Raw genomic sequence first — 7,500 nt, forward strand, 5'->3', positions numbered from 1 at the left:
TCATTTTTTCGGTCACAGAACGGGCGATTTTCGATCGGTTTTCACTGGATGAACGTTCTTTGGCCACCCGCTGGCCTTAAAAACCGCACCCGGCGAGAATCTGGGCAAATTATATCGCTGAAAACAGAGATCCGGCGAAACCTTGGCCTAGTATGGGCTGGATGACGCAAAACTTTTTTCACAATTTTGTGGTTTTTTCATGCGCGGATCACTTCTTTACACCTTTTTTCGTGCTCAGATGCACTGTTTACACTAAAATAGTGCAACTCAGGCACATTTTGCGCACTTTTCGAATTTCTTCTTTAGCACCACGTCACACAAACACACGGTGAGCATTCGCAATAGGCCGATGTCACAAACATTTTCCGCCCGTCGATGGTCACCTAAACTATGGTTACTCGTGTAACGGCACCTTAACGATCGGTCCGTCCGAGCTGTCAGGCCGTTTGACAACCGATGCCTAACTCAGGGGCCGTCAGGGGCCGTACAGTCAACCCACCCAATTTCACCTGGAACCGAATTTTCGTAAATTTGTTCACCGAATAATATTAAATATTATTTCACTTTTTTTCGGTCACAAACGGCCGATTTTCGATCGGTTTTCACTGGATGAACGTTCTTTGGCCACCCGATGGCCTTTAAAACCACACCCGGCGAGAATCTGGGCAAATTATATCCCTGCAAACAGAGATCCGGCGATTACTTGGCCCAGTATGGGCTGGATGACGCAAAACTATTTTCACAATTTTGTGGTTTTTTCATGCGCGGATCACTTCTTAACACCTTTTTTCGTGCTCAGATGCACTGTTTACACTAAAATAGTGCAACTCAGGCACATTTTGGGCACTTTTTTCGAATTTCTTCTTTTGCACCACGTCACACAAACACACGGTGAGCATTCGCAATAGGCCGATGTCACAAAAATTTTCCGCACGTCGATGGTCACCTAAACTATGGTTACTCGTGTAACGGCACCTTAACTCAGGGGCCGTCAGGGGCCGTACAGTCAACCCACCCAATTTCACCCAATTTCACCTGGAACCGAATTTTCGTAAATTTGTTCACCGAATAATATTAAATATTACTTCACTTTTTTCGGTCACAAAACGGCCGATTTTCGATCGGTTTTCACTGGATGAACGTTCTTTGGCCGCCCGATGGCCTTAAAAACCACACCCGGCGAGAATCTGGGCAAATTATATCGCTGAAAACACAGATCCGGCGATTACTTGGCCCAGTATGGGCTGGATGACGCAAAACTTTTTTTTTTCACAATTTTGTGGTTTTTTCATGCGCGGATCACTTCTTAACACCTTTTTTCGTGCTCAGATGCACTGTTTACACTAAAATCGTGCAATTCTGGCACTTTTTGGGCACTTTTTTCGATTTTCTGCTTTTACACCATGTCACACAAACACATGGTGGGGGGTTCATAGGCATCAAACACAAATGCACGATTTTTGTTGAATTTTCGCCTTAAAAACACTTGATAACGCTCTTAAAGGGTAAATCAGGTGCCCTGAGCACGTTTTTCACACTATTAAAGTCGATTAACGACGATTTTGCACTGTTTTTAAGTCCTTTTTTCGGAGCCCAAACACAACGTGTCGGTACAGTACGACCTCACGTTTGACACTCACACAGGGATAACTGGCTTGTGGCCGCCAAGCGTTCATAGCGACGTGGCTTTTTGATCCTTCGATGTCGGCTCTTCCTATCATTGTGAAGCAAAATTCACCAAGCGTAGGATTGTTCACCCTTTCAAGGGAACGTGAGCTGGGTTTAGACCGTCGTGAGACAGGTTAGTTTTACCCTACTGGTGTGTGCTTATAGTCGCTATCTTAACGGAATTCCTGTGCAGTACGAGAGGAACCACAGGTACGGACCACTGGCTCAATACTAGTCCGACCGGACTTTGGTATGACGCTACGTCCGCTGGATTATGCCTGAACGCCTCTAAGGTCGTAGCCAATCCGAGCTGATAGCGCTTCTCAAACCCATTAGGTGTTCGGAAGCTAGCGGGCCTAACAACCCTCTGAGATCCGTTGGAGTCTGCGTCTGCAGCCCGGCGTCTCATCCCGCTATACCTAGGCCGCAACGAGTGGAGTTCGCTGCACGTGTTAGTACCGTAACTGGGAACGCCGTTGGCTTGAGCTCTGCCCAACGTGGATATACCTAGTTTCGACACCTATCAACCGCCCGCAAACGACGGGACTTCAGGCTGGGAGCTGCGAGTTGTAGAGATGCGTTCGCATCGATCCTCTCAGGCGACCCATGCTTGGTGGTTTGTCCGTGTGCCCCTTCCTCGATGTGCGCAAGCTCGTCTTGGTCTGGGGACCACGTCGACACAGGGGATACTTTTGTGAGAGCAAGAGTGTACTTAGTTGAGTGTAGCAAGGGATCGCGTGCCCCTTCCTCGATGGCATAACGAACCATCTTGGTCTGGGGACCGTGGTACCGTGCTCTGGTGAAGCTTGGTGCGTGCTCTTTCCTTGTCAGACGAGTGACTTGACTTGGTCTGGAGACCGTTCCTTAACACTAGTGGACAAGAGCTGGCTACTTCCGTGTCAGACGAGTGACTTGACACGGTATGGAGCGGAACACGTAACACTAGTGAGCTTGTCGGCGTGCCTCCTTCTGGACTTGATTGTCTTGATGTGAGAAACGTGCCGACCAAACCAGTAAGCTTACACACATGCTCGTTACAAGTTGTATAAGTTGATCCGTTTGGGCCGGTTGCCTTGCACATGATGGTGTTGTAGACCATGTTCGGTTAACACGTTGTGTGTCGAGGTGGTCGGCCTTGGTAGTAGGATGTCTTGTGCATGTGACGTGTTGACCTGGTTTGGTCGATGTGTCGTCGTGTACGAGATGACCTACTTACCCGTCAGTTGTCCAAGTTGTGTCATGTGTTGACTTAGTTGACGTGTCATGTGCATGGATGATTGGCGTACGGGTCATGTATGGTGCACTTGCTTCAGTTGAAGGGATGTACTAGTACAGTTATATTAATTGTTTATTTCACGATCTGGTCTTTTGGCTGGATCGCGAAAAAAACGCTAAGTCCCAAATCTTGAACTCGAGAGGAGAGCGCTGATGACAACCTTTTGGACTGGAGCTCCCTAGAATTCGGCTTTTTCCTACTTTAAAGGGATGCACTGTTGTATGTATTGTTTATTCACGATCTGGTCGTTGGATTGGATCGTGGAAAAAAAACGCTAAGTCCCAGATCCTGAACTCGACAGGAAAGCGCTGATGGCAAACATTCTGACTGGAAGTTCCTAGAAATCGGCTTTTTCCTTATTGGCATTATGTGGCACGTTTATTGTGGCTAGAACATTAATTATCCACCAAATGGCACCAACGCTTGGCGAAAGTCTCGAAACACTCCTATCCCGACGCACCAGCAACCGCAACACGATGCAAAATAAATTGCACGAGCTACTGATACTTGTACCATGCACGGTACACGGTACCAAAATATACCCCTGAAAGTGTGCAATTTGGTGCTATTCTAGGAAATTTGTTTGGGGAAGCCTAGCTACGCGTGTCGCACGTTGCATGGTCGTCGATCAGAGGCATGCAAAAGCACCTATCTAGGGGAATTACTTTACGTTCTAGTAGCAAGATCGATTTTCCGGTCTAGCACGGCAGTACGCCTGCATGCATACACTCCATGTACCAAAAATGTATCAACCTAGGCGTTGCTCAGTAGCTTTTGGCGGCACATGTAAAAAGTACTCGAGTTCAGATTCTTGGAACTTTGCGTATTGTTCAAAACTTATAACGAAAACTAAATTATAAATGGGTAAAAGGCTAGGCGTTTCTCAGTAGCTTTTGGCGCCACGTGGCAAAAGTATTCGAGTTCAGATTTCTGGGACTTAGCGTATTTTTCAAACCTGATAATGAAAATTGAAGTACAAATGGGGCATAAGCTAGGCGTTGCCCAGTAACTTTTTTCGCCACATGGAGGAAGTAGTCGAGCTCCAATTTCTGGGACGTAGCGTATTTTTCAATCATAATAAACCAAATCAAACATAAAAATCATGAAACTTACACCACGTCCCTAGGTTGTGCACAAAACGTAACGATAAAGTGCCGGCGAGGTTAGAGGTGCACCAAAATTGTGTACCGATTAGGAAAAGTACTCTATGTTGCTATGACTTGGGTAAAAAGTGTTGATTAACTGCTGGTTACGATAGACAGTTGCTTATCGTACACATCGCAAACGAACACCCCTTAGTGAGCAGTAGCAGAAGTCGATGGAACAAAGCGAATGCATTACAAACTGATCAAGTAAAATAAGGAACGCTACGTACTAGGACTTCTTTCCAAGAATGGTGTCCGCGACGGGAGGGCAAGCGTCCTTCCCAGGTTTCCCTAGTAAACCTTGTATGGTAAACATACCAAAGCGTGTCCGTAAGCACGCAACGATAGTCACGAACGAGCACATACCTAGGGAAAGTACTCTACGTACTAGGACTTCTGTCCAAGAATGGTGTCCGCGACGGTCGGGCACTGTGACGCAATTACCAAATCCTAGAATCGTACAAGCAGTGTGTACAAACATAAACATTAACGCGTTCGCTCGGGCTGCGCCGTCCGTGTTGAACACAAATGCGGGTGATTATATGAGTGGATGGACAAAAACATGCGTGGCGAAGACAATTTTCTGCACGATGTGCACATAGCTCATTTCGTCGTCCCGGGCGAATGGAAAAACACAAAAATCTCGAGTATCTTTCTAGGTTTCTGTTATAAAAGGGCAGGCCAAAAGGTGACCGGTTGAGATGAGCATTTTAAGCATGCAAGCACTTAATTGCAACTTTTCCTACAAAAACTAGGTACGTACACGTAGATTGTATCAACATGGACATCCATGATTGCGTACGCCCGGGCTGCGCCCTCCGTGTTGTACTTTCCCTGATTGGTACACAATTTTGGTGCAAGTGTACCAACATCGACATCTATGAACGCGTACGCTCGAGCTGCACCCTCCGTCTTGTACTTTCCCTGATCGGTACACAGTTTTGGTGCACGGCTATCCCGAAAGGCAACTTGTACCAACATCGACATCCATGAACGCGTACGTAGCGTACTTTCCCTGATCGGTACACAATGTTGGTGCACGGCATAGGAAATGGGCTTAAAATGGTCAAACTCAATCCATTTCCACTAAAGATAGTCAATAACAGCTGTGCCGATGAAGTAGGGCACGATGCAAGTCAATGTTATTTAATGAATTACATGTTCACCATACATTTCAGTACAAAATTGCTCGGTCAGACCTACAAAGTGCTATATCTCGAATACTAAACGTCGCAGATGGGTGTCGTAGAACAATTTTAAGTTCGTCTAACGATTCTACATCCGATTCTGGATAGTGGTTTTTCGACCACTTTTCAACATTTTGTGACACCCCGAACCTAGGGGCAGCTCCCTAGCTTTTTTCAAAAATGTGCACCGAACGGGCCAGAGAGCTCGAGTAGTCGAAAATTTTTTTTTTTGCTAAAACCCCTCAAAACGTGTCAGGAACGCACCCTAGATGATGAAAAGTGCAACCAGAATGTCAATCGACAACATGCCCGGGGGTACAAATTTGCTCTACGCGTCCCTAGGTAGGGTACTTTTTCATACAAACATCAAAGTGTACGGTGCACACAGTGCGCGGAACAAAAATTGCTCGGTCAGACCTAGGACGGGCCATATCTCGAATACTAAACGTCGCAGATGGGTGTCGTAGAACAATTTTAAGTTCGTCTAACGATTCTACATCCGATTCTGGATAGTGGTTTTTCGACCACTTTTCAACATTTTGTGACACCCCGAACCTAGGGGCAGCTCCCTAGCTTTTTTCAAAAATGTGCACCGAACGGGCCAGAGAGCTCGAGTAGTCGAAAATTTTTTTTTTGCTAAAACCCCTCAAAACGTGTCAGGAACGCACCCTAGATGATGAAAAGTGCAACCAGAACGTCAATCGACAACATTCCCGGGGGTACAAATTTGCTCTACGCGTCCCTAGGTAGGGTACTTTTTCATACAAACATCAAAGTGTACGGTGCACACAGTGCGCGGAACAAAAATTGCTCGGTCAGACCTAGGACGGGCCATATCTCGAATACTAAACGTCGCAGATGGGTGTCGTAGAACAATTTTAAGTTCGTCTAACGATTCTACATCCGATTCTGGATAGTGGTTTTTCGACCACTTTTCAACATTTTGTGACACCCCGAACCTAGGGGCAGCTCCCTAGCTTTTTTCAAAAATGTGCACCGAACGGGCCAGAGAGCTCGAGTAGTCGAAAATTTTTTTTTTGCTAAAACCCCTCAAAACGTGTCAGGAACGCACCCTAGATGATGAAAAGTGCAACCAGAACGTCAATCGACAACATGCCCGGGGGTACAAATTTGCTCTACGCGTCCCTAGGTAGGGTACTTTTTCATACAAACATCAAAGTGTACGGTGCACAAAGTGCGCGGAACAAAAATTGCTTGGTCAGACCTAGGACGGGCCATATCTCGAATACTAAACGTCGCAGATGGGTGTCGTAGAACAATTTTAAGTTCGTCTAACGATTCTACATCCGATTCTGGATAGTGGTTTTTCGACCACTTTTCAACATTTTGTGACACCCCGAACCTAGGGGCAGCTCCCTAGCTTTTTTCAAAAATGTGCACCGAACGGGCCAGAGAGCTCGAGTAGTCGAAAAATTTTTTTTTGCTAAAACCCCTCAAAACGTGTCAGGAACGCACCCTAGATGATGAAAAGTGAAACCAGAACGTGAAACGACAACTTTGTTGGGGGTACCCTTTTTACTCTACGGGCCACTAGCTTAGGCGCGCCAACAGCGCTTTCCTCTCGGGTTCCCATTTTTTGCCCTCCTGGGATTATGATCATTTACTCATTGCCTACTATAGGGAAGGTACCTTGCTCCGAGGTCAAAAATGAAGATTTCACCAAATCGTAGTTTTAACCTCTATTTAGTCGTAGGAGCATGGTTTGCAGTGTCCGTGGGTCATATAAGCCCCCGTTTGGGTCATACGTCCCCTCCCCGATGAAAATCGTCATATGACTATAGGCCGAACTTATGAAGCAAAAGTGGTGTCTGGTGGGTTCTGCCGATGATCTTAACCTATGATTTTGAGTTTCCACTCTTTCAAAACGTTTCCTGGAGCAGTACATCACGGGTCTACGGACCCAAAGACTTCGTTGCGATGGTTTCAAGCATAAAAGTTGTAACAGTTAAGGGTTTTTAATACGCGTATATTAAATCATTGCTTGAAACTAAGCTTCGTTGTCTTTAAACTCTGCAAGACCAATCGAACTTCTTAGGGAAACTCGAAGCATTCACGCTAAGCTGGTGGTGCAGGGCACATAGCGTGATGAAACCGGGTTTCCCTAACCAATGTGGCATATTTTTTCCCTGAGAGTGAAGCTCAGACCCACGTAGGGGAGAGCGAAGTGGAACTTTAATGTTCAATGCAGCAAATGTTCGCCATG

Source organism: Anopheles coluzzii (genome assembly GCF_943734685.1).
Source record: "Anopheles coluzzii chromosome X unlocalized genomic scaffold, AcolN3 X_unloc_20, whole genome shotgun sequence".
In the NCBI taxonomy this organism is placed as follows: Eukaryota; Metazoa; Arthropoda; class Insecta; order Diptera; family Culicidae; genus Anopheles; species Anopheles coluzzii.